Below are 23,094 nucleotides of genomic sequence, written 5' to 3' on the forward strand. Positions count from 1 at the left end.
CATCCATCCTAGGTTTCACACTGTAGCTCAAGATGTTCTATGTATTCCAAGCTGACTTCTAATTAATGGAATTTCATGGCTCCATCTACCGTGTGCTGGTTTACAGACTGGCTCATTTTGGCACCTCTTCCACACACTCTTTGAGACGAAACCTCATGAAGCTCATGCTAGCCTCAAACTCCCTATGTAACCAAAGGTGACCTTGAACTTCTGATCTCCTGTGTCCAATTCGCTAATATTAAGATTACAGGGCTCACTGTCACACTTGGTTTATTAGATTCTAGAGAGAACCCAGGGCTTTAATCCCTGCTGAGTAAGCACTTTGCCCCTGCTTCTCATCACGCTATTGAGCTATTGAGAGTCAACAGTTTGGCCAGTAAATCTCGGAACCAGATTAGAGTCTGCTCATTCACATAGAGATTATTTTGCGAATTCCGCACAAAGGTAACTTAGGAGGCAGAACAACAGAACCCACTGCATTTCTTACTCATCTTCTTTAATCCAATCTGATTTAGGTTTTGCTCTCTAAAAGTTATTTTTTTCCCAGACAGAGAATATCTGAATTATTCATTTCCTTCCCATAATGAGCTGGGTGTATCGGTCCCTTGAGAAATCAGTGCTACACACCTTGGCACTGTTTACGTGTGTTGTTTTGCCAGCATCTCTCAGGGAGATTAGTAATCAGTTAGCTCGCTAGGCATTTTAGGAGCGATAGAAGTTTTGGGGAAACTTCAGGTGATGTAAGAACTAAAATTTAGAGTCCCAAATGGTTCAGATTCCTTTCATTAGCTGACTTTCTTTTTTCCTAAAAGGAAAAGCAGGGCTGAGCATATAAGGCTCAGTTGGTGGAGTGATTGCCCGGAACACACTAAAAGCCTAGCATGCTTGATCCCCAGAACTATATAAACCGGTCATGGTAATGCATGCATGTAAGCTTAGCTCTTGGGGGATGAAGGCAGGAAGGTCAGAGTTCAAGGTTGTCTTTAGTTACGTGGCTAGTGTGAGGTCAGCCTAGGGTACATGAGATGGGGCGGGGGAGAGGAATAGCTGTGTGGTCTGTGTGCTTTATCAAATTTTACTAATATTTGGTATTGCATTTTATTCTCAGTAATGATCAAAATGCAGTTTCAACCTGAAATTTTCTGGGGTCAGGTCTTTCCCAGCAGTAGAAATTGTTCACATAGTTCTTTGTGTGACTACAGACGAGTATTCAGTTAGTACTTAGGAAGTAAAAGGTAATGTTTTCCGTCATCAAGAGATGAGGGAGAAAGGCCTCTGTGTCCACATGGAGCGAGATCTGCAATACAATGGGTTAAGAACAAAGGCACTTTAGACTGCAGTGTGTGGCCGAGCCAATTATGAACAGGAACTATATCACCGAATATGGAGGAATGTGTATCCTTGACAGAAGTATATGTTTGTGTGTGCATATCAATGAGGTCAAGACAAAAGGTGACCTTTCCTTTTCTAATGGCTGTATCATTGTATACACATACAAGGGTGGATGAAGGCTTAGGATGTTGTTGTTTAGAATCCAAGTAGTTATACAATAATGATATACCACAGTGTTAGTCTCTGTAATCCTTAGTCCTGTTGCGGATATGACAAATGAACACAGATTTAGTGGCTTAAAACCATACAATATTTATACTGGTCTCGAGGTCAGAAGCCCACAGACAGTCTTAGTGGGCCCAAATCAAGGCAGTGGCAGGATTATGCTCCTTTTAGGGCCTCAAGGGAAAATCTATTACTGGCATTTTTTTTAAAAAAGCTTCCAGCTTCTAGAAGCTCCTAGAGGCTCCCATGAGCTTCCTTGATTTGCGGATTCCGTCTGCTCTCAATTCAATACCTCCAGTTCTGATTCTGTTACCAGATCCACTTCTCCAGCTCTCACTTCCTGTTTCTAAGGGCTTTTGAAATTCCAAGGTCTGCCTGAATTATTCTGTAAAAATCTCAAAATCCTTAACGCTTGCAAAGATCCTTTGGTTATGTGAGGTCCATAAATCCTAGAGATTTGGATGCGGACTTCTTCTGGGAGAGATGCTACTACACAATTTAAGCACGTTGCTAGCTGGTGGCACCATTGCTTATTTGATTTAACTGATCTCTCTGTCTGAGCACTCGGGATGCAGAGGGGAATAGCACAGCTTCAACCTTAAAGGGATTGGGGGAGCTCATGACAGAATTTGGGGGCTTGGAGGACCTGGAGGTCACTCATGTGTGGTGGCTGGAGCTCAGTTTCCAGGTAGGAGGTGGCTACTGAGGAAGGTAGAGAGTAATAAATTCGTTTTATGCACTGATGTTTATGAATTGTTGAGTGTGTGCTTATGAACTGGTACCCTCTCCTATGGATGAGGGATTCTCAGCTCAGTGTTAGTGGAAGGATGTCACTCTTGACCTTCTGGGTAAAATTTTAGGGATATGTCAGCACTCGGGAGGCAGAGGCAGGCAGATCTCTGTGAATTTGTGGCCAGCCTGGTCTACACAAACTAGTTCCAGGACAGGCTCCAAAGTTAGAGAGAAACCCTGTCTTAAAAAAACAAAACAAAACAAAAACTAGGGATATGTGCAGTTTTCTATTATGAGAGTTTATGATAATCAATAAATCTATTATTATTCCTTTTTATTGGGTTCTTTTTATTGGTTTATTTATATGTGAATGGGTGCACGTGGCTGTTCCCTTGCGTGTGCATGCACTTGTGTGCACTGTCTTGTGAAGGCCAGAAGTCAACCTTGGGTGTCATTGCTCGGGAGTTGTTCACTTTGTTTTTGAAGATAGGGTCTCTAACTGAGGCTTGGACTCATCGATTTGGCTAGGCGGGCTGCCAGCGAGCCCCAGGGATCCACCTGACTCCATCTCCTCAGTGCTGACATTATAAGGGTGAACTGCCGCGCCCAGCTTGTATGTGGCTCTTCAGTCCTCAGGCTTTTGACAGCAATAGGGAGGTGGTTTTGTTTTTTTTTTTTTTTTGACAAAGTATTTAGTAGCTGATGAATTTTTCTTACCTTTAAATTTTATAGGCTGGGGTTAGAGAGACAGCTCAGTAGGCAAAGTGCTTGCCGTGCAAGCGTGAGGACCTGAGTTATAGCACCAGAGCTTATGTTAGAAGGCCAAACATGGTGGGATGCCCCTGGAATGCCAGCGCCAGGGAAGTGCTCACCGGATGACAGTCTAGCCTCAGTGATGAGTTCCATGCAGATGAGTGGCTCTGTCTCCAAAGCAAGCAAACCACCAAAACCACTATGGAACAATACCTGGTATTGACTTCTGGCCTCACACGTCTAAACAAACATGTGCACTTGCACATGAGTACACACCCTTCCCCATGCACATACATGTGTGTGCACTTGCACACACAGATTTACAGTTCACTTTTCACAGACCAAATTCAACTTTTCCTTTAAAAAATTTTGAGGCTGGAGAGATGGCTCAGTGGGTAAGAGCACACACTGCTCTTGCAGAGGACCTGAGTTTGAGTCCTATGTTGTATCCTGAGTATTTGGGTCCTGAGTACCCATGTTGGGTGACTCACAACTCCCTTCAACTCGAGCTTCAAGGGACCCAATGCTCTCCTTTCGCATTTATGGGCACCAGCACTCACATGCACATACTCACATGCAGGTGTGCACATACGTACATATAAAATTGTATTACATTGGTGTATGTGTGCACGCACATGTGCAATGGCCTAGGTGTGGAGGACAGAGGGCAACTTTCAGGAGTCAATTCTATTCTTCTACCTATGGTCACAGAAATTGAATTTAGGTCATTGGGCTTGGTGAAAAAGCCCCTCCAAGTCCTAACCCCCCCATGGCTACCTAATGAGGGGTGGAGGATGAGCTGTAACTGACGCCTAAAAGTGATGATAACAATGACAGATAACACGTGTGGGATGTACCTATCTAGCAATTACAAGCTCACTTCCTCTCCACAATAGCGCTATGGGACTCTCCCTTTTAGTCTCCCCTCTAATGGCCGAGGCAGCAAAGTTCTGGAAAGGTAGGTTGAGCAATGTGCCCAAGTCACACAGCTGGTGAGGGCTGGAGCTCGGCCCTGAGCTTATCCCAGGGGCTCACAAGCCTGTGACTCTGTATTGGGTCCATAAGCGCTGGGGACTGGCCCCAATTCATCCTCATCAACTCCAGCTTTGGCGTCTCTTGTACTCTGTCCCTCTAAGGAGTGTAGATCCCATACGTTTGTGGTAATGGTATTTCTGTTTCAAGTCCAGTGGTAGGAAGGAAGGGTCCCAGAAGAGGGTTGTTGGGGCATTATGAGGAAGGGGAAGAGAGATGGGGCAGCTTTGGGAGTGCTGGGTCGTGGTGGGTGCCTATATAGCTGTGTGTGGGAGGCTCATCTGACTCAGGCTTGCCTCAACCTCACTGTGTAGCTGAGAACTGCTTGGTTTTCACGATCCTTCTAATTCCTTCTTCTGAGTGCTGCAGTTACAGGCAGGCACCACTGTGCTAGGTTTTACAGTGCTGGACTGAAACCCAGGGCCTCATGCATGCTGGGCAAGGATTCTACTGAGTTATATCCCCAGGTCTGTTTAAGTTTTAACCCAAGGAATCTGGTATTCATGGAGAATCAGACTGGAGAGAGAGGCACTGGATATGGTCTTGTGACTGTGGTCCCCTGAGTATGTATCTATAGCTGAGTTCACATCACTTGGTTCAGGAGAACTGAATTGTCTGTGTGAATGGTGAGCATTCTGAATCACAGGCAGGAGCAGAGGCCTCTGGGTACCCTGGTTCTACAGCAGGTGCAAAGCCTTGCTTTGTTTATGTGAGTTAGCTCTTGTGGAGAGCCGCGGTGCTAGTGAGGAAAGGGGAGGGACAGTGACACCACAGTCACTGGTCTGCAGATGTGCTGGACAGCGCCACAGAGGCTATTTCGGGGGTGGGGGAGGCAGTGGTATGGAGTCCAGAGGGCCTGCCTTGCCCAGGACAGACACATGGGGAGAGACATCATCTAACAGTAAAGATGGAACTGGAACCGAGCTTGAAAGAGAACATCACAGACGGATTTTTTGTTCATTTAGGCACTGATGTGGTGTTCCTTTCAAAGTTCTTTAAAATCAGGGATCTTAACACCAAGTAATTGGCTCTTGATGGAAAGGTTTCCAGTTACACATGGGGAGCCGGTGATCTCAGATCCCAGCGGGAGCTCAGTTAGAAGGCAAAGCCATTGGCTTTCTGAAAGGGAAGCTTCCCTCTGGACACACCCCTTTCTCCTCTCAGTGCCTGCCTTGGCTCATTAATACAGCTCTTTTACCTATAATGTGTTTCTTGCAGCTTAGGGCGGGATTCTAGGCGGTCTCCAGATGAGTAATTGGTTGTTACAACTCTGTTTTCCTTCCTTCCTTCCTTCCTTCCTTCCTTCCTTCCTTCCTTCCTTCCTTCTTTCTTTCTTTCTTAAAGGTATAGTTTATTTTTATTTATGCATATGTGTCTGCCACATATGGGGTATGTGGAGACCAGATGAGAGTGTCAGATCCCCTGGAACTCGAGTTACAGGGGACTCTGAGCTGTCCTACTTGGGTGGGACGTTTTTTGAAAGATCGGCAAGTGCTCTTAACCACTGAGCTCTCTTTCCAGCCCTATAGTCTATTTTTTGCTTTTAGGTATTAATCAGTATGTCTGACTGTGGGCTTTCAAAAGCTACTTTAGGGTGTGGCTATGGAGCAGGGGATGGCACGTACCAGGAGGTGGCAAGTGTTGGGACAAGGATGCCGAAGAGGGCAGGTCAGAGTCTCCCTTGGCTCTGCTGCCCTCACTCTGAACCTTCCTTCTGGAAGCTTAGGATGCTTACATTTCCAACTGTGCACACTGTCCAACGCTTGCTTCAGATGCCACAGGAATGCTCTATGATCTGAAAGAGGTATTGCAAAAGTCTCAAGATCTTGAAGCAGAAATTTAAACTCTTATGCTTTCTTTCTTCAAGTGTCCTTTACTGTACTTAGAGGGAGAGTTGTGAAATTAAACGCTGGTGCGATGTTCTAAACTCACTCGGAGGTGGTAAATGATTATCTTGGGAGAAGGCTCCTTTGTGCTAAAGATTCTGTAGGGGTTGATGCTGGGGAGTTGGTAAAGTGCCTGCTGCTTAAGTCTGAGGGTTTGAGTTAGATTTCCGGTCTGTGTAGAAATGGTGGGCATGGTGGCAGGCTTCTGTAACTCCAGTGCCGAGAGGAGTGGGGAGGAGAGATGGACACAGGAGCGTCCCTGAGGCTTGCTGGTCAGTCGGTCGAGCCACATCAGTGAGCTCCAGGTTCACTGACTCCGTCTCAAAAACTAAAATGGAGAGCAGTTGAGGATGACCCCTGTCTTAGGGTTACTGTTGCTTCAATGAAACACCATGACCAAAGCAACCTGGGAAGAAAAGGGTTTATTTGGTTTTCACTCCCACATCACAGTTAATCATCAAAGGACAGAAACTCAAACAGGGCAGGATCTTGGAGGCAGGAGCTGATGCAGAGGCCAGAGAAGGGTACTGCTTACTGGCTTGCTCATCATGGCTTGCTCATCCTCCCTTCCTCTAGAGCCCAGGACCATCAGCCGGGGATGGCACCACCCACAGTGAGCTGTGCCTTCTCCCATCAGTCACTAATTAAGAACATGTCTTACAGCTGAATCTTATGGAGACGTTTTCTCAGCCGAGGCTCCCTCCTTTCAGATGACATAAACTATCCCAGTCCAGCACCTAACATCAACCTTTGGCTTCCATATGCATGTGCACAGACAAGCTCATGCAGCACCTCTCTCTCTCTCTCTCTCTCTCTCTCTCTCTCTCTCTCTCTCTCTCTCCACCCACACATACACACACACACAAATGAATTAAGTAAAGAAGAACCTGTAATCCAGTCACAGCAGCTATACAGCAAATCACCCCCAATGCATGACTTAAAACCACAATAATTGCTATTACTTTTGCTTTTCTTCCCTCCCTCTCTCCCTCCCTCCCTCCCTTCCTTCCTCCCTTCCTTTCTTCTTCTCTCTCTCCCTCCCCCCTTCCTTCCTTTTTTTTTGGTTTTCAGAGACAGATTTCCTCTATGTAACAGCCCTGGCTGTCCTGGAACTCACTTTGTAGACCAGGCTGGCCTTGAACTCATAGATATCTACATGCTGCTGTCTCCCGAGTGCTGGGATTAAAGGTGTGCACCACTACAGCCAGGTTTACTTTTGTGTTTCTATGGGTTGGAGATTTAAAAGCACATTTGCAGGACACTTGCATGAGTTCCTGGTGAGGATACTGAGGCTGGTGTTGCAACAAAGGCTTCTGAGCATCCATGCCTAGTGTTTGACGAGGGATCCAGGAGCTGTTAGGGGCTGAACCATGTGGGGCTCTTTGCCCACTCACTGAACCCCAGAGTCTTTTTGCTTCCACATCACCAGCACTAGGATCACACACCTGTGCCACTGCATGCTTTGGTTGACCGCTGGAGATAAAAACCCAAATCTTATGGAGCAAGCGCTTTACTAACTGAGCCATTTTCCCAGCTCTGTGAATTTTTTTTCTCCCATGTGCACCTAGAAGACACTGAGTCTTTCTACATGGAGTCGGAAAAGGAGGTCAAAGGTGAAAAACAGCTCAGGAGAATTCCTTTTGGGGCAGGCATCAGAAGGGGTATGTGTTTACTCTAGGAGAGGACCTTTGGTCTCACGTGCTGGCATATTCTGAAAGGGATCAAAAGATTTTTCCTTTCCTCTGTTTTCCTATTCTTCAGAAATAAAGGGGAGCGGCCCTGGGCCCTGCTTTGGCGGATGCTGCTGTGGGGAGGATGTGGCCACGGGGTTCCTGTGCCCCTTGTTTGATTTGGCCCTTAGTGGTGGTCTCTTTCATGTAGCACATGCTGGAGGCTGAGAGTCAGAGCGTTTCTCCTGTGAGGGTTCTTTTAGGACCTGAATTGTTCAGCAGACCTGAATGAAGAAATGGCCACGTGGGAGCCAGGTCCACCTTGCTCCAAAGGAAAGTGATACGTACAAGTAACCAACCTTCTTTGTAGCTTCGTTGTGCCTAGCTTCTCAGAGAATCAGTCCTTTGTTTAAAATACACTCAATGAACTATGCTTCCTGTGTGTTATGTCATGGGGAGGAGAAAGGTAACTGAGACCCTACTGCTAACACATTGTATTTTTAAACCTAACGAACGAGGCACCCGAAGTAACAGAGAAGACATCCTATCTTAACTCCTGATGGGTGGTTCTCTGAGACTCAGGAACTTGAATTTGGGGTTAGATTAGAAACTAGAGTTCAGCTTGTGCTACCTGTCACTTATCCAAGCTAGTGAGCAGAGATAGGAATAGACTCATCATTTATAAAAAAAACATTTATCTTATTTTATTTGTGTGTGTATTCACATATGTGTGCATGTGTCTTTAGAAGTCAGAAGAGGGTATCAAATTCCTTGGAATTGACAGGCATTTTTGAGTCACCTGGTATAGGCACTAGAATCTGAGCTCCAGTCCTGAGGGCAGTAAGCCCCCTTAACTCCTGAGCCATCCCTCTAGCCTCAGAAATAGAATATTTTAAAACTGTACTTTATTTTGAGAGTCACCAATCTGAGAAGACGGTAGGTTGATCGTCTAAAATGATCTGCCTTCTGTCCCTTCGCTGGCCTGCAGAATGTATGGAGAGACATTGGTAGTGGGAGAGACAAAGGCGGAGTCCTGAATTTGCCTGTGTGTGCTGCCTCACCCAGAACTCTCTCTATCCTCACCTGTGGGGCAGTGGGTGGAAGCCATAAGAGCAGCCAGCATGCATGGCTGACGTGGACACAATAAACACAGAACTGATGAGTCAAAATGAGTATGTGGGGACAGGGTTATGAATCACACCAATGTGTTTGCTATGCAAACCTGAGCACCAAAGTTTGAGTCCCAGATCCCCCATAGAAAGGCAGCTGCAATGGTGTGCTTATTATCTCAGCACTGGAGAGACTGAGACAGAGTTTCTGGTCATCCAGCCTGGCTGAACTAGCAAGTTTCAGGTTCTATTAAGGGATATATCTCAAACAAACAAACAAACAAACAAATAGGTAGATGACATCTGAGACTGACCTCTGGCTTCCACATACAGGTGCATGCACATATACATATACATATACATATACATATACATATACCTGCGTGTACATGTCCTTGCACACACATTCATATTCACATGAGCTCTCACACATGCGCACACACACACACACACACACACACACACACACACACTGAGGTTGTAGCAAGGATACTGAGTCATTAGGGGCTTATGAAGTATACACACTTAGGGCCCTGGGTTATCAATGTCTTTCTCCAGATTCATCCAAACCCCAATTCAATAGTGGTCCAAACAGCCAAGACAGAGTATCCCACCCATGGGATATTATCCCTGACTTCTTTGGGAATAGCAAGAAATTCATGGACGATTTTGAATTTGTTGAATCTTTGTCCTTCTACTGGGTTCTGTCCTAGGTAATTGTCTTGCTCGACAAACTCACAGTTTGGGGAACCACCCAACATGTTACTAAAGTTCTTAGCTGCGCCATCTTCCCTCAGTAGGCCGGCTAAAGAGACAAAACCAGAGAAGGAAGAGATGCATTACTGTGGCCACATTGGGAAGAGGAACAAGAGGCTCTCTCCCACCTTATCCCCAAGCCCATCTGGGACTTGACATGAGAGTTAGTTTGAGACAGAAGACAAAAGGTTGTATAGCTGAGCCGTACCAGCCAAGTGTGGTCCTACCCATCGCTGACCCATCATTGACTGGGTTCCAGTTTCTCCTACAAGTTAATCTGACAAGTCATCAGAACTGTGACATCTTTTGGGGACAAGCCCTTCCTCTGTCTGCATCGGGCTTCAGGCTTTCCCTTTTTGGAAGGCAAGGATCCAATTTGGGGGGCACCATTTCTTCTGTAGTCTAGTAGCTGAAGTGGGGATAGGCATAGCACTATTACTAGGTTTTTGTTTGCTTGTTTGTTTTTGATTTTGGTTTTTCAAGACAGGGTTTCTCTGTAGCTTTGGAGACTGTCCTGGAACTAGTTCTTGTAGACCAGGCTGGCCTCAAAGTCACAGAGATCTGCCTGTCTCTGCCTCCCAAGTGCAGGGATTAAAGGTGTGTGCCACCACCATCTGACTTACTTACTAGTTTTATGTCAACTTAACACACGCTAGAGTCATCAGAGAAGAGGGAACCTCAGTTGAGAAAATGTTTTACAAGATCAGGCTTCAGGTTAGATCATTGTGGGTAGTGCTACTCCTGGGCTGGTGGTCCTAGGTTCTATAAAAAAGCAGGCTGAGCAAGCCAGTAAGCAGCACCCCTCCAATGGTTTCTGCATTAGTCCCAGGTTTCTGCCATTTCTGAAGTCTTGTCCTGACTTCCTTTGATGGTAGACTGTGATGTAGAAGTGTAAACTGAATAAACCCTTTCCTGGGGAGGTTACTTTGGTCATGGTGTCTCATGGCAGCAATAGTAGCCCTAACTAAGGCAGTCTCTTTAGACTACCATCCTACCAGGAGGGTTACAGGCAGGCTTTAAAATACTAGTATTAACAATTTCTAAGTGACAGTATCCAGCCTGATCCGCCTGAAGCCATACTCCATCCTAAGACTTCTCATGCAAGAATGGGATTCTGATCTTTGTTTGTTCAGTGTCCTGAGGTGAAATACAGCTGCCTAAGGTAGAAGCTTAGTCACTTGGAGTCCTGACAGTCCTGCAGACCTGATTCAGGACTCCCAGAGGAGAGTCTGACTAGGTTGAAGAAGACCTTGAGTCAAGCTGAGTCATCTGCTGTGCCCTGTGGAGTTGGAGGCATGAGTGGTGTTGGGGAAGTATTCTTACACAAGGCTTAGTTCACAATCATTCTCAGAGAAACCAAAGAAACTGCTAGCTGAACACATAGTCCTGGTGTGTCAGGCCTGGCCCAAAGATGCTACCACTTGGTGATTAGATCCCCTGTTATATGAAAGCCTGTTGGAAACTTCTTGCTCTTTTCATCTCTTGTGAAGCTCAAAGTGTGATGTGGTATGTGTATGTGCATGCACACACGTGCAGGTTTGCATACATGTGTACATATAGAGGCCAGAGGTTGATGTCGGGTGTTTTCCTTTATTGCTTTCCACCTTATTTTTGAGGCAGGGTCTCTCCCAGAACCTGGAGTTTGCTGATTTTGGGCTATGTTGTGTGGCTAGCAGGGCCCAGGGTCCTCTTGGTACCTACTTGCCCTGTGTTGTTATATCAGGCACGTGTCGCAACACCCTTCACTGCTTTCTTACATAGGTGCTGGAGAGGGAGCATGGGTCTTCATGACTGCATGGCAGGCACTGCCTACTAAGCCATCTCTCCAGCCCCATGATAAGATCATTCTTGAGAGTGCCAGTTGATAGCAGGGCAGAGATGAAAACCTCTCCTCTCCCGCCTCTCCTTTTCCCTTCCTAGTAGAAAAACCATAAAGAGGAGAGTCACAATTACTCACTTGCTAACTCCCAGCATGAATCACTGTTAACATTTCAGTCATGTTCATAGGGAGCCTGCTTTTCCCTCCTGTGTGCACTCTGAGATACTGTGTGAGTAATTGTCTTGAAAACAGAGCCTGACAAAAAGGCTGAGGTTTCTTTTTTTGACAGTAGCCTTCAGCCTTGCCTCTGCCTGGTTGAGATATCCACTTTCCTGCTTTTTGCATGTACTCTTCTTGTTCTTTTATTAGACCGCCCCTGCCCGTGTGTGGTGTGTGTATGTTCACATATGTGTGTAATGTGTGTGTGTCGGGGGGTGGGGATGGGTGGAGGCCAGAGTTCAACCTCCTATATTGTTCCTCAGTCTTCATCCATCTTCTTTGAGGCGGGATCTCTCACTGACCAATTAGGCTCGGCTGGCAGGCCAGTGAGCCCCAGGGATCCTCCTGTCTCCACCGCCCCAGGAGTGAGTGATTGAAGCTATAGTGTGTACCAACTCACCTGCTTTTTGTGTGGACTCTGGGGATCTAACTTAAGCCCACATGCTGATACAGGTAACTTTACTCACCGTCTCTTCAGCTCTCTTACATCTTTTTGTATAAAGAGAGACCACTTTCTTTTAAAATAATTTTATATTTGCTTTCTGACAATTTCATACATGCATATAACATATTCAGGTCATAGTCACACCATTCTTTTTTTAATACTCCACCCACTCCCTTTAGAACCTTTCTTCTTCACAAACATCCCCTCTTACTTTCAAGTCTATTTATTTATTTATAACCCTCTGAGTTTAATTAGAGTTGCTTGCATGAGTCTGGGTGAGGGGCTATTCATGGGAGCTATACTACTGGCAAAAATGATTCCCTCCTCAGCCCCAGCAGCCCTAACTGACAATAACTCCTCAGCTAGGGAAGAAATCACTTCCTACCTTGTTCAAAACATCTATTGAAAAGAAAGAGAAATTGTATCTGAGTTTTTTAGTGTGGAAAAAGAACACATACAAATGAGCACACCTGTGAACATCTCCTTTAAGGACTGTCAGGTTTGTCACTTATCTCCAATGCTGACTTCATTATAACTTGCGGTCGTAAAGTCATGCGTGTATTAAAATGTGTGGAGCCAGAGCCTCTGGGTAAACTAAAATGTCTCTTGAGAATGAATGTGTTCAAGGCAGTGGAGGGATGGCTTAGTGGTTAGAGCATGTCTACTCTTGCAGAGAACCTCTGTTCAGATCCCAGCACCCTCACCAGACAACTCCCAACCACCTGCAACTCCAATTTCAGGTGATCTGCTATCTTCTTCTGACATTCTTGGGCATTTGTTGTCACGTGATGCGTATAAATTCACACACACATGCATGCAAATACACTTTTAAAAAGAGTGTGTCAGAGTTGATTTTATTGCACTTTGTTCAGTGATTAATGCATAAATGAAGAAAGGTCTCATTCTATAAAATTTAAAGAGGTTGTATATTGTGAATGGCTTACTTTTTTCAATTCGGCACAGGCAAGGATTAGGTGGAAAGAGGGTACCACATGAGAAAATGCCTCCATTAGATTAGGAAATCTGCAGGGCATTTTCTTAGTTAATGGTTGATGTGGGAGGACCCTGTCTGCTATGGATGATCTCTCCAGGGCTGGTGATCCTGGGGTATATAGAAAAGCTGTCTGAGCGAGCAGTGAGGAGCAAACCAGTAATTAGCACTCCTCCATGGCCTCTGCTTCAGTTTTTGCTTCCAGATTCCTGCCTCAACTTCCCTGGATAATGAACTTTAAGCTGTAAGCTAAAATAAAGTTACCTTTCCAAGTCATTTTTGGTGTTTTATCATAGCAATGGGAAGTAAAGTAAAACAGGATTCCTGAAGTGTAGGTGATGTGGGAGTTCCCTCTGTGTTCTGTGAATACCATTAATGAATAAAGAAACTGAAGTTACCTGTTAATAGGGCAGAACTTAGGTAGGTGGAGAAAACTAAACAGAATTCTGGGAGGAAGAAGGCAGAGTCCATGTAGCCTGCTGGAGACAGATGCTGGGAACTTTGCTGAGGATGAAAACCTGTGGTTTGCTTCCACACTAATATTGTTTGATGGACCAAAACTCCCTGAAAGGTTGCCTTGAACACCCCTCAAAAATTACTTTGTCCAATAAATAGCAGGAAGAAGTTTGGACAGAACTGTGCCCACATTCCCAAAACTTGTCTATAAATATTTCTTTATATTTTGAAGGATATATGTTATAGAGATTTGCATTGGTATGGATCTTGGTTTATTGGTGCAAATTTAAGGTCAATCTTGTTATATGTGTGTTTATGCTCTTGATTAAGGTGATTGTGTAGTTAATTAAAAAATATAATGTATAATCAAGAAATATAGGTTAATAGATAGCAATCTATAATAGTCAAACTTGTAGTCACATTATGTTTTCTAGATATATATAGAGAGATTTCAGTTAAGTATTCTTCAAATCTTTCAGATGCCTTCAAAATATGGCATTTAAATGTTTTAAGAAATTAGGACTTTTCATGACAGTGAGACACATCTGCTCCTGGCAGCATCAATTACTTCAAGAGGAAGATGGGCATTGAAGAGGCTCCTTATGGCATTGGTTAGCTATTTGGGCAAGAAACTGCTCTTGCCTGGACTGTTTGATGAACTAGACATGCAGGACCCATAGAGAAATAACTAATGAACTTGTTAAAGATGAGACAATCATCTTTGGGGTTCCTGCTTCTTGAAAGAGTCTGCTAGACATTCTGCAGGACACAGAAGAAAGTGACTGAAATTTTCTTCTTCATGGAAAAGTCTGCCAGATACTATGGGCCTATAGGCTGAAGATGGATGCCCCAACAGTACAGAAGAACTTTGGGTGACTGTCCAGGCAGTAAGATGTCTCTGTCAATTCTAGAGTTTTAGAAGTTGCTTACAATGCATTTCCTGTTTACTTAGGTAATATTATATCCTTCTGAAGTCTTTGATGGAGTTGAAGAGTAGATAGTCATAATTTTAGTTTTCCTTAGTTATAATAGAGGATAAGGTAGATATAAATGTTGTGGTTGTACTATGTTAAATTTAAAACCTTCTTTTTTATTTAAACAGAAAAGGGGAGGTGATGTGGGATTCCCCTCTGTATGCCGTGATTACCATTAATGAATAAAGAGACTGCAGTGGTCTGTTGATAGGGCAGAACTTAGGTAGGTGGGAAAAACCAAAAAGAATGCTGGGAGGAAGAAGGTAGAGTCATAGAGAAGCCATGTAGCCCACTGGAGACATGCTGGGAACTTTGCTGGTAAGCCACTACCACATAGCAATATACAGATTAATAAAATTGGGTTAAATTAATATGTAAGAGTTAGCCAATAAAAAGCTAGAGCTAATGGGCCAAGCAGTGATTTAGTTAATACAATTTCTATGTGGTTATTTTTGGTTCTGGGAGACCGTGACGAACAAGCTCCCTCCTCCAACAAATTGGCATGCCAACGTGAGTAACTACATCCAACAAAGGGCCTAATTGGAGGAAGTGTGTCACTGTGGAAATGGGCTTTGAGGCTTCATACATGCTCAAGTCATGCCCAGCGTCTCAGTTCATTTCCTGTTGCATGTGGATCAAAAATGTAGAACTCTCAGCTCCTTCTCCTGCACCATGTCTATCTGCAGTCTGCCTTGTCCTGCCATGAAGATAATGGACTAAACCTCTGAACTGTAAGCCAGCCCCAATTACATGTTTTCCTTTATAAGAGTTATCATGGTCATTGTGTCTCTTCCCAGCAACAGAACATTGACTAAGACATGGCTCTACCTCTAAAGTATTGAGATTATAGAGTGTGCTCCACAACCTCTTTATACAGTGCTGGGGATGGAACCCGAGGCTTTGTGCATTCTGGCGAAGCACTGTACCCATTGAGCCCAGCCTCTCATCACAGAGTAATTAGCATTTCCTTAGTGGTAATGACTCAGAACATATTTTCTTGTGTTCATTTGCCATCTGTGTAGCCTCCTTAGCAAAGTGGCTTTTCAAATCTTTTCCCCATTTGCAGAAATGGATTGTTTACTTACAGTGTTGACAGTTTATAAAATATACTCTGAATACAACTTTTTTGTCAAGTATGTGATTAAAAAAAAAACCTTAAGTTCCTAGTTGGCAGTTTAGATCATTCTCTCTGTAGCATCATTTACAAAAATATCAGCCCAGTTTCCCAGGCATTCTCCCCCATGAATTATGACATCAGTATTTTGTTTTTCGATCTCTTTGCGTAACTGTGTGTCCTAAAAGGTTCCCTTTGTCTTTTTGCTTGGGATGTTAATAGTCTCACGCTTTATATTCAGTTCCGCAATTTATTCTGTTAGTTTTTATATGATGCATAAACACAAATATTGGCCCTCATATATGTGTCCTCGTTAGTTTTTAATTTTCTGTTTGATACAAAGTAGAGGCACCTGGGAAAGAAATCTCAACCGAAGATTTGTCCAGATCAAATTGGCCTGTGGCCATGTCTGTAGGGCATTTGTCTTGATTGATGTCTGATGGAAGAGAGCCCCGCCCATTTTGGACAGTGACATCTCTAGGCAGGTGGCCCTGGGCTATGGGAAAAAGTTAGTATGAGTCAGTAACTGTGTTCCTCCACGGTTTCTGTTTTGGTTTCTGCCCTAACGTCTCTCAGTTGTGGCCTGTGGCTTCAAGTACAAGCTTAAACTGTTTCCCCCACAAAGTTACTTTCAATTTGGTTAGTATGTTTATATCAGAACAACAGAAACCGAAACTAGGACTCTCTCTCTCTCTCTCTCTCTCTCTCTCTCTCTCTCTCTCTCTCTCTCTCGGTTCACACGTGCCACAGTGTACATGCTGAGGTCAGAGCACCAACTTCAGTGTTGGTTCTCGTCTTCCACCTTATTTAGAATAGGGTCCTTTGTTGTTTGCACTGTGTGATCTCTCTAGGGTAGCCGGCCCATGGGCTTCTGAGGGATTCTCCTGTGCCCGCCTCCCGTCTCCTTGTAGGAGCACTGTGATTACAGATGCGCACTGCTGTGCCCCGTCTTACCCAAGTCCTCGGGATTCAGTCTTAGGTCCTCACTTTACACACTGAGCCATCACTACAGTTCATGTGGCTTTTTTGGCATACGCACATCCAGTTGTTTGTCGTTTGTCAAAAGGGACACCTTTTCTTTTTCATTTGCTTTTGTGCCTTCCTAAGAAGTCATGACCACAGTTATGTGGGTTCAGTGAGACAGCTGTCTAACCCTTTGCTGACCCTGCACTGTGCTACTTACCACACATTCAGGGTAAACCTTCACATTAGAGAGCCTATTGCTTTTATGCATTCTTTTTCAGACTTGTTTTTCTCTAGATCCTTCCATGTCATTTTTTAAATATTTATTTATGTGTGGGGGGGGTGCTGAGAGTGTGAGCATGTACAAACCACAGTGCCTGTGTGGAGGTCAGAAGATAACTTAGAGGAGTCAGTTCTCCCCTTCCACGGTTTGTGTGGCAAGGACGGAACTCAGGCCATCAAGATTGGTGGCCCTTACCCACTGAACTCTCTGGCTAGAAATCATCTGAATTTTAGAACCAGCTAAGGAATTTACTAATAGTATTTGAATGGAGTTAAATCTATAGACGTATTTGGGGAGACTTGCAACTTTGCTTCAACTAGATTCTCAATCCATAGTCTGACTCTCCTCCTCCTCTTCCTCCTCCTTCTTTCTTCTTCTAGTTTTTCAAAACAGGGTTTCTCTGTACCTTTGGAGCCGTCCCAGAACTAGTTCTTCTAGACCTAGACCAGTTTGGCCTCGAACTCACAGAGATCCGTCTGTCTCTGCCTCCCTAGTGCTGGGATTAAAGGCATGTGTCACCACTGCCCGGCTATCTCTCCATTTTTAAAGGTTGACCTCACCTTCTCCAACAGGCACATTGAAGTCTCTAACACACTCACCCCTAACTTTGGGATCATGGTGCTGTCGATTGTATGGAGAAGATGCCCCACTGTCTCTCCCTTTATGGCTGCAGGCTTACATCTTCTTCCCAGCTACCTTCTGTGGCTCCCATGACAAGTGTTCCTTCCCCTGCCCTTCCTGGCCTCTTGTCTTATCCCGGCTCCTGTGGTCATCTGTGAGGTGGCACTGGACACTTTTCCTTCTCTGGCTTCTTCTGTCCCATTCTAGCCATTTAGTGGTCCTTTCCCTAAATCTTTCTTTCCACTCCTGTGTGACCTTCAGACATCTTTTTTCTTTTTCTATTTTTCCCCACGAAGAAAAACTTTTATTAAAGACACACACAGGAAAAAGGCCCTCTGAAAAGCAGAGGGGAGTTGGGAGCCGAAGTCCACTCTCTCCTTGGGGGCCGGGGCGCTTAGAGTCTTTGAAGGGTCTTCCTTCCAATTTAGGGTTGGTCATTTTGAAGAAAGACAGGATGACTGTTTGGCCCATTACTGTTGTGTGACATGTCCTGAACTGGCCTAGGACTTGTTAGCCAGCCATTAGCAGGAGGCCTGCTGGTGGGAGACAAGAGGCTACAGGCCTTTGTTTTAAGCTGCCAGGCTTTTGTCTCCAGTCAGGAAGATGAGGAAGAAGTCAGCTACTTTGGAAGTTTGCCCAGGGCCCAGACCACTGCCTAGGCCATGTCTGTATCTGTGGCCCTGCAGCAGTCAGGATCTAGGGTGGTGTCCATGGCTTCTGTTATAGCTGAGGGCTCCGCAGATGCCCAGGATCTGGTCAGTCACCTGGGACCGTGTTGGTGTCTTAGGGCCATGCTGCTACCAGAGCCATTCTGACCTGGGTGGCTTGTGCTATCATGAGGGCCATGGTGACATCTGGGTCTGAGCTGATGCTGAGGGCCATGTCTGGGTTCATGGTCCTGCTGAAGTTGGGGTCTGTTATGATATCTATGGCCAGTGTTAGCACAGGAGGTCAGAGGAACCACGTGTATGGAAATCAGAGGGCTGCAATGAGCCAGCCCCAGCACCCTTCACTGCCCTGCCTCTTGCTAGATACTCATTGCCACCTGTGGGAGGTGAGAGACCTGGCCCTGGAGTCATGAGAATGGGAGAACTCACCCTAACCTTCACTGGCCGCAGCATATAAGAGAGTGGGTTCTGCACCCTGTCTGGACAGCACACTAGAGTTGACCCTGTTGTCAGGGACACAGGTAAGCCAGATCTGAGGGCATGGGAGCAGGAGAGCTGACTCCCCCCACCCACACACACATGCTTCCTACAGCAGTCAGAAGAGAGGCCCCTGCTCCCCACCTGGGCAAAAGAGTAGAGGTGGCCTTGGTGGTGTGAGTGTGGGTGAGCCAGGTCTTAGGACCCAAGAACAGAACTGGCCCCGACCCTTGCTGCAGGCTGAATTGGGCGAGCTAGCCTAGACAGAGCTGGAGAGCTCACCTGGGTAGTGACTATGAGGGTAAGCCAGCAGACTGACCAGCCCAGCTACCACCCAGGCTCAGAACCAGGGCTATGAGTTAGTCCACCCCAACATCCACTGCATGTATAAACTGTTGGAGCATGTGAAAGGGATGGACCCACAGATCTAAAACTGCAGGATCTCCATGACGCAGGACATCCAAGAGGAGCCCCAATGAGAGACCATTATCAATAGTGTAGCAGAAATCAGAGGTCTTGAACCAGACCAAGGACTCATAGCAATGAACACTTACAAGTAAAGGGGCTAAAGGGTAAACTGCGTGACTCAGTGGGCCACACTACAGCTTCCACGATGAGATTCTTCTCCTTTTTCTTGTTTGGCTTCTTTGGTTCTGTTTTTTCTTTAAATTTTGTTTTGTCTGGGGTGGGGTAGGTTACATGGGCAGAAGGAGGATGTGAGGGGGCAGGGAGATAAATGGAACTGGGAATCAATAAACATTACATAAAATAAAAAAAATCTGTGACATAAAAAGGGGAGACTTGAAAGTATAGCTAAGAAAATAATTCCTCAAACGTCTTAATGCCGCAGCATGCAGCCTGACATTAGTTTTACTGGAACCAGCTTCAGCCCTGGGCAGCAGCTTGCTTGGAGGCTTGTCTCTACCATGCACCAGGCCTGGATATATGTGAGCCTTATTTAGCCTTTCTCCTACTTTTTTTGTTTTTTAACTTCATTTTTTTGTATATTCGAATTACTTGGTATTTTCATACATGTGTATAATGTGTTTAGAGCACACCCAGCTCTACTCCGCCCTTCCCCTCCCGCCGCGCTCCCTTCCACATTCCTCTCCTAACTTTATGTCATAATTTCACAGAGGGAAGATTCATTATATAACAGAGCTTTCCAAACTCAACAATTCTCTTCTTTCAAGTCAAGATGCTTCCCTCTTTCAACTGGAGGAAAGATTTGACATCTTCTCATTGGCATATCTAAGTGGTCGGTGCTACCATGTTTGCATTTTGAAACCATGATTAAGTATAATCCCTAGTCCAACACCGCAGGGTTTGGTTCCCAAGAGGGCTACTGAGTGACTCTCGGGCGGGTGGCACACACAGCCTGGATAGTCTACAGAAAGGGGTGCTCCTGGCGGGGGAGAACTTGGCTGTGAATCATCCGTGCTCACAATGAGAAGTGAGGCTGCATCCTGCCCCTCTGAGCAGCGCTCTAAACCTCAGGCAATGTCTACTTTCGAAGGTTTCCTTTTAATGTTACTGAAATGTGGCTGGTTGTAGAAATTCAAACGGGAAATGGGAGACTTCTGTCAAGGCACCGTGTTCTGCAGCTGGACCTGTGCTGGGCTTCCTGCATTGTCTCTTTTTATGTGAGATTATTGCCTTTTTCCTCCCCTGCTGATAGATTGGAGCCTATGGCATGTGGACAGACTGGAGCCATTCGCCTTCATCTCTCTTCTCTTCAGTGAAGGGATTCCTTAGGATTTCCGTGTTGTGCACTGTGTGTTCTGGTCTTTTGAAGGACAGTAACGGTTGTCATGCCAATGACCTTAGATTTCGTGTCTGAGACACTGTTTGAAGAGTGAAGAGGAGCATTTTAAAGGAAATGACTTAGTTTTATTTCTGTTGTCATGATGGACACCCTGACAAAAATCAAAATTAGGAAGAAAGGGATAATTTGGTTTATGATTCCAGTTCATCACTGAAGGGACTTTGGGCAGGAATTCAAGCAAGAACTTGAAGCAGGCAGGCCTGCTTGCTAGTCCACGTAGCATTACCTATGATCAAAGAATTCACTGTGTAGTCAAAGAAGTGTGACAGGAACCATGGAGGTGCTACTAGCTGATGTAGCTAGGTAGCTACTAGCTGGCAGGCAGGCTGATGTTCAGCAAGCTTTCTTATATAGTTCAGGATGGTCTGCCTGGGGCATAGTGCCATTATAAATGGTCTTGGCCCTCCCACACTAATTACCAATCAAGATAGTTTCCCAAAGACATGCCTACAGGCCAGTCTGATCTAGGCAAGTCAACTGAGATTTTCTTCCAGGCTCATTCTCGGTTGTAGCAAAAGAACAGGTAAAACTAACTAGGACAGAGAGTATGATGAGGAAAAGGGGTGGAGCTTAGAGATCCGTAGAGCCAAGGGATGGAAGAACTAACTGTGCAGTGAGCATTGGATACAAGATTCTGTCACCAGGAAAGAAGTGGGTAGCATCCCTACCGCTCATGTTCACACAGGAAGCTGAGCATCTGATCAGAGATTCTACGTGTGATATATTCAAGGATGATCTTGAACCCCTGACCCTCCTGCCTCTACCCCTCAAATGCTAGACTTACAGGCATGTACCACCGTGCCCAGTTTATGTTATACTGGGGGAATAGAAGCCAGGGCTTGATGCATGCTAGACAATGACTCTACCAACTGAGGCCTGCAGATGGCTTTTGCTAACTTTGTCTATGTGTTCCTCTAGCTTGTATATCATTTCCAACAAGAACTTCATGGTTTTCCGTTGCGCTTTTTGCTGCTCCGCACCATCCTCATCAACTGCAGGGAAGCGTTAAGCATGTGAAGCCACTTGACACACTTGAGAGTATCTGACTGGGAAACAAGGGGCCTGAGGAAGGGACCTGGGGACAGGGATAGCCTTCAAAAGTGCTCCCTCCAACTAGGTCTCCCCTCAAAACTTTCCAGAATGTTCTAAATCAGCTTGGGACCAACCAAGTAGTCAACACATGAACCTGTTCATAACAGAACACATTATTTTTCTGTTTTGTTTCCTTCTTCTTTTCTTTCCCTCCCTCCCTTTCCCCTCCTTCCTCCCCTCCCTTCCTCCAGTTTTTCTTTCTCTTTTTCTCTTCCTTCCCTTCCTCCCTCCCTCATGTCTGTCTGTCATTCTTTTTCTGTCTCTTTCTTTCCTTCCATTTCCTTCCTTCCTTCCTGTCTGTCTTTTCTGTCTCTTCCTTTCTTCTTCCTTATTTTGGTTGTATGTGAGTGAGGGTGGTGACTGTTGGGGACACATGCCCTTTGTGGAGGAGGACATTGATTGTCCCGCTCTCTCTTTATCCACCTTTTCCTCGTTAGACAAGCTCTCTCACTGAACCAGGAGCTGGGCTGGTAGACATCAAACTCCCTCTGGAGTTCACCTATCCCCCCATCCCCAGCATTGAGGTTACAGGACTCATGCACAGTAATGCTTGGCATTTTATGGGGGTGCTGGGAAGCCAAACTCAGATCTTCCTGTGTGTACAGCTAGCACGCTGGAGCCATCTCCCCAGCTCAGCTTATTCTTTTCTAAGATGTTCCCAAGATTCCATTTATTGTTCATTTAATTAATGGAGAATAACACATATGTTCATGAAGTCTTTAAATGTATGTAATTTAATCTGATATCTATCTTGCTGGATATGTGATTTTCCTTAGCATTAGGTAGGGCCTTTAAAGGATCTTGCAGGGAGGGTGGCTGGGAGAAATGGGGACTGTGAAATGTGTCCACAGAACCATCCACTCTTGATTCTTAGCCTTCCTCTTTTGTAAAGGTGAACCTTAGGAAACTGCCCACAAAGAAAGAAAACAGTTTATAGAGAACCCCCACCTGGGAATGGACTCAGAATCACATTTTAAGATCTTACCAGGAAGTTGGCATTGCTTTGGTGATTGGCAGAGACATAAAAATTCCTAAAAATATATCAGAAGAGTCAAAAAATGTCTGCCAATGAGAAGCCTGGAAAGACCTGACATTCACGCTGATCTACAGTGCAGTTTGTTGGCTACAAGCAAGCCAGGGTCTCTGATTCCCTGATTGGAATCTCTCAAGTATGTCATCTTCCCTTCCCTTTCTTCTCATTCCTGTTCCTTTTTGCTTTTTCCTCTTCCTCATCCTCTTCCTCTCTCTGAGACACATTGTCTTTGTATCCCAGGCTGGCTTTAAACTTGCCATGCCAGCTAGAACTTCTGATCTTCCTGCCTTCACCTCCTGAGTCCTGGGATCATGGCTCTGCACTGCCATACCCCGTTTTCAGTCCTAGGAAATGAACCCAGGGTTTTGTGCATTTGAGGCAAGCACTCTAGCAAATGAGCCACATCTCCTGGCCCTGGAATGTTCCTTCTGCAGTCTAGAAGTGATGAGCTGACCCTAAACTGCTTGTGACGGAACACCTAACTAGGTCAGCTTGGTCAAATGGGAGTTTGCTGTCCTTCTGTGACTCTAGAGGACTTCACTCTACAGTCCTGTCAGTGACCAGGCTCTCTGACTTTGGCCTTTTCATCCCAGGAGCATGGAGATTTCACTTTCACATG

General features: G+C 45.3%; 1 protein-coding gene across 1 annotated transcript in view; it reads left to right on the top strand.

Annotated features, from left to right (window-relative positions):
- Positions 1–23,094, top strand: part of Tmem163 (transmembrane protein 163) — a 189,982-nt gene that overhangs the window by 47,701 nt on the left and 119,187 nt on the right. The window lies entirely within an intron of this gene.

This window comes from Myodes glareolus, chromosome 5, assembly GCF_982192425.1.
Source record: "Myodes glareolus chromosome 5, mMyoGla1.1, whole genome shotgun sequence".
Classification (NCBI taxonomy): domain Eukaryota; kingdom Metazoa; phylum Chordata; class Mammalia; order Rodentia; family Cricetidae; genus Myodes; species Myodes glareolus.